Source organism: Paroedura picta, chromosome 2 (genome assembly GCF_049243985.1).
Source record: "Paroedura picta isolate Pp20150507F chromosome 2, Ppicta_v3.0, whole genome shotgun sequence".
NCBI lineage: Eukaryota > Metazoa > Chordata > Lepidosauria > Squamata > Gekkonidae > Paroedura > Paroedura picta.
Genome location: NC_135370.1, coordinates 145928715 through 145934012, shown reverse-complemented (window position 1 = coordinate 145934012; position 5298 = coordinate 145928715). Strand labels below are relative to the sequence as shown.

At 38.4% G+C, this 5298-nt stretch overlaps 1 long non-coding RNA gene across 1 annotated transcript; it reads left to right on the top strand.

Annotated features, from left to right (window-relative positions):
• The first annotated feature begins 817 nt into the window (after positions 1-817).
• On the top strand, positions 818-5014 carry LOC143830522 (uncharacterized). Its single transcript, XR_013228523.1, has 2 exons — positions 818-856; positions 4953-5014. It is a non-coding gene; the product is annotated as an uncharacterized LOC143830522 (long non-coding RNA).
• Positions 5015-5298: the final 284 nt, after the last annotated feature.

Sequence of the window (5298 nt, the reverse complement as noted above, 5' to 3'; positions counted from 1 at the left end):
CTGAAGAAGAGAGCTTGGGCTCATGAAAGTTTATGCTGGAATAAATGCTAGTATTTAAGATGCCACTGGACATCTGATTTAGAGTGAATCCTAACTGGATTTTCTGTTTCTAAACTCACTGAATTTCTGTTGTCTTAGAAGAGTCACTGTGTTTAAAAATTCACTGTAAGATAAACACACTCCATACTCTTTTCTTCTAGTGATTATTACTTTTAAAGGGCAGCATCCAAACAAATCATCAATTCTTGCTGATGAAGGGGGTGCCAGAAACCACTGGAAGTTAATTCCATGGTCAAATGATATAATTAAAGGTGGTGTATATATATTGCTCCCATTCAGAGGTGGATACTTCTGCAAATAAAGGATTACAACCCCCTCTGCAGCCTTGTTTTGCCTGCTTCATTTAAATAGTAGGTCCCAAGCAGGACCAAAGATCCTTCTGACAAGACAGCTTTATCTCTTAGGCTGAAAACATTTTAATAGTTTACCTCTTGACTACGGGGAACAAGTAATTTCAAAGTTACTTTGGTAGGGTTTTTTCTGTTTGATGGAGGTTTGCCTTTCAAAATGGGATTAAAATATATTTTGGCATCTATTTCTTAGATTTTGCAAACTTGTTTGGGGGCAAATAGTAGGAATTACAATCCTTTTTTGAAACTTTACCCCAACGAAAACACACTCATAGTGCTAACAGAGGGGAAACTATAATGTAACTTCTGTCCTCTTAGGATTCTAAGATATGCAAATACTTTTCCCACTTAAGATGTCTGCATAGACTCAAGTTTGCACAAATTACTACTACAGCATTCTGCATGCCTGGGAGACACAATGAGACAGCTAAAACTGATGAAAGAAGGTTTGCAACACTATCTGAAGATATGCACTCTGAGTATTTTCTTTCCTTTATATACAATTATATTATATGCCATTCCCCATGCATGATTGTTGACATTTCTTGATTTCTGTTGTTGAATATTCTTGGATTTTAAAAAAAAGAATGTTTTTTAGTTTTTAATGGACTGCATGCTGAAAAATGTACAGAGTGAATTAGCAACTCATTACCATTTGCCTTTAAGATTTCTGCTGAATTTATTTGTGCCATTATTGCAAGGCTTGTAAATATATTACAGGTATGTTTTCCCTCCAATCTTCAAAAAGGCAAACAATATGTAATTTTTAGTTTGCAATGGACTTTTGAGTTATCTCTGAAGGAGAATTTTCCTTGGCGTTTGTTAGCAATACATTTATGCCACTAATCTCTTGTAACAAGACAATGAACAGTATACAAATAAACACACAGTTAAATGTTGTTACTTACAATTAACGATGATTAATAACTTTTCAAAAACCATAAGCATCCTGTGCAACTCTGAGGATATATAATCATTTTACACTAGAAAACGTGCTACATTTTCTTTTATTCATATAAAGTTCCTTCTGGCAGTACAGGTTTCACTTCTTAGCTGCATGGTATTATCAGTTGCAACTGGATGCTGCAGAAGGCTCATGTACTATCTGTACATAATTTTTAAAATGTGTTACATGAGCAATAAAGAGTTAATTCCATTAATTAGGTCATTTGTTTTTTAAACAAATACATCACAATCTCATGCTAGGTACCTCAACAAGTAGGTTTGTATCTACAAATGTGCAATAGATGTGAAACACATTCATTTTTATTGCTCATGTCCTTACCTTTCAGTTTTGTCTTCATTCTCCCACAGCAAAATATCATTCCCATGAGAGGCTGGTGTCTTATGTGTACATAACAAGCTAAAAAAGTCACAGGATCCCTGAGCTATTTGCCAGAAATACACATATCCCCGTTATGCCATGGCTAGTTTCAAATAAAGACCTTAGCCAGGAAGTATTAATAATAAAATCAGTATTTGGGCTTCCTAAAATCAGTATTTGGGCAAGATAACATTTCTCACTTTGCCAATTTTCCCCCAATGGTCTCATAACACAAGAGCTGGTGTCAGCTTTGCTATGTGGAGGATTGTGTTTGTTACTTTTTGAAAATCACAGGAAATGTGCACTTCAGCCCAGGAGAAGACCACTTTCATTATTATTTTGTTTGCCTGTAAACCACATGGGATTATAGAATTGATTAACTATTGCTTAAAGCACAAGTAATGTGGTTAATGTTGATGCAGATTATTGAAAGAGATGGATAGAAGTCAATCATCTGCAGTCATTCCCTAACTGGCAGGTATTCCATGTATCGTGATTTTATATTGGGTTTATATGTATAAGAGCAAGATTTGAATAGAGTAGCGCCTTAAAGACCAACAAGATTTCCAGGATATATGTTTTGGAGAGTCAAAGCTCCTTTTGTCAGATACCCTGGAAATCCAGCTGATCTTCATAGTTCTCCTAGACTCAAATGGTTCTCATCTACTGTAAACCAACAAGATTAACCACCCGAAACTGAATATATGCATGTTTCATTATATTACTTCATTGGCTAGACCATGATGCTTTCATCTAGTAATGAATCTATGTAAAAGATTATGAGTAAGAAGCATTTAGAAGTGTCTTAAAGGCCTTAAGGGGAAATTCAAGACTATAAGTGTATATTATTGTATGAAAATCTAAGTGTATATTACATACATTGATATATTTGAATTCAGGCTCAATAAGTGGCCATTGATATGACAAACAGTTGCTTAATTAAAGGGTATTTCAATTGGACCATTAGAAAATAGTTTCTGAATACACCTTGGATGTTTTAAAACAGCTCCAAGGGCTGCCAGTGTATTTACAAGTTTAGTTCAAAGTGCTGGTTATGACTTTAAAAGTTATTCACAGCATGGTATCCATATGTAAGAACATAAGAAGGTATCTGCTGAATCAGACTAGTGGTACATCTAGTTCAGCATCTTGCTTCACAAAGTAGCTAAATTGTTGTCCTGCAGGGCCAATAATGCGGCTAATAGAGGCCTGTCAGCTCTGCTATTCAGAGATTTGTTGCCTCTGTATATACATGTTCCCTTAACTCACCATTGATGGACATATCCCACATGAAGCTGTCTAACCCGTTTTTAAGGCAATCAACCCTTGTGGCCATTTTTATGTCCACTAACTGAATTTCACAATTTTATGTTGTTGTTGTTGTTGTTGTTAGGTGTGAAGTCGTGTCCAACCCATCGCAACCCCATGGACAATGATCCTCCAGGCTTTCCTATCCTCTACCATTCCCCGGAATCCATTTAAGTTCACACCGACTACTTCAGTGACCCCATCCAGCCACCCCATTCTCTGTCGTCCCCTTCTTCTTTTGCCTTCAATCGCTCCCAGCATTAGGCTCCTCCAGAGAGTCCTTCCTTTTCATGAGGTGGCCAAAATATTTGGGTTTCATCTTCAGAATCTGGCCTTCTAAGGAACAGTCAGGGCTGATCTCCCCTAGGACTGACTGGTTTGTTTGCCTTGCAGTCCAAGGGATTCGCAAGAGTCTTCTCCAGCACCAGAGTTCAAAAGCCTCAATTCTTTGATGCTCGGCCTTCCTTATGGTCCAACTTTCACAGCCATACATTGCAACTTGGAAGACCATAGCCTTGACGAGATGCACTTTTGTTGGCAGGGTGATGTCTCTGCATTTTAGGATGCTGTCTAGAGTTGCCAAAGCTTTCCTCCCCAGGAGCAAATGTCTTTTAATTTCTTTGCTGCAGTCCCCATCTTGGAGCAGTGATCTTGGAGCCCAGGAAAATAAAATCTGTCACTACCTCCATTTCTTCCCCATCTATTTGCCAGGAATTGAGAGGGCCAGATGCTATGATCTTCATTTTCTTGATGTTGAGTTTCAAGCCAACTTTTGCACTCTCCTCCTTCACCCGCATCAACAGGCTCTTTAGTTCCTCTTCGCTTTCTGCCATTAGAGTGGTATCATCTGCATATCTGAGGCTGTTGATATTTCTCCCTGCAATCTTCATCCCAGTTTGTGACTCATCTAACCCCACCTTTCTCATGATGTGTTCCGCATACAAGTTAAATAGGTTTTATTATTTAGTGAGTAACAAATTATTTCAACAGTGACTACCTGGTATTTAAAGGTATGTCTCTCCCTGTATGTGTTCATGTGCTACTATGGTCTTCAGTTTGCTACCTTCAGAGTGTTCCTTGGCCTGCCAGCCTTCAACAAGAGATAATTGCTTGGCTTCAGTAAAACTCAGCTTGCTGTAGTGGTTAGGAGCACCTAATTCTAATCTGGCGAGCCGGGTTTGATTCCCCGCTCCTCCTCCACATGCAGCCAGCTGGGTGACCTTGGGCTTGCCACAGCACTGATAAATCTGTCCTGACTAAGCACTAATATCAGGGCTCTCACAGCCACACATGGTATTTGTTGTGGGGAGAAGAAAGTGAAGGCTGCTTTGGGACTCTTTCGGGTAGAGAAAAACGGCATATGAGAACCAACTCTTCTTCTCCTCCTTCCTTCCTTCCTTCCTTCCTTCCTTGGGGATATGTGGAGGGGGTGCTGTCCTTGGAAACCTTTAGGAGACACCATAAGGCTATTTTATTCACCAGTATTTAGTGGAAATAAATTGTATTTGGGAGAGGGGAAATGTTGGGTTTTACTGCTATCTTTAATTATAGTCTGTGAGCTGCCTTGAGCCATGTGGGTAAATAATTCACAATCAAATAAATTCACAATCAGATTGGGAAACAGAAAACATGCCTATGATGATATTCCATCTCCAGACCTAGAAACTGGGGAGATAAATTTGGCACCCTAACTTGTTTGCTTCCCCCTATATTTTTTCCCATTGGTATTTTGGGTGCCATGCAAGGACAATACTTGGGCTCATGATGTCACCTGGTAATCACTTGACCTATTATGAGGGGATTATGGGCTTGAAGGAACCACAGAGCAGGCTTGATGAAAACAACTAAGAAACAGGTTTATTTCAGTACAGTTCATGACTTGGTTGTTTCTTTGTTTTCCTTTTCTCTAGCTCTCTCAGTATTACAGGAACAACATCACTGAAGAACTGGAGGATGAGAAAGTATTATTACGTAGGTTTCTTGTCTGACTATCATAAAACCTCAAGGAGTAGGTTGCCCTTCAGAGCTCACTTTCTTTTCACTTTAATAGCGTAAGACTGACATAGGTTTAATCCAGTTATTTCTTTCTTCTTTTTTTTTACACAAAAGATAACCGTTTATTTATCTTTGTTTTAGTTCTTGCTACTGAAGAAGTTTTTGAAACTTAACAGTTACCGGAGGCTTGTTTCAGCTAAGCAGAGGAACTAAGTTAATTAATATTATATTTGTACATGCTTAATTAAGCTTTACTGGCAT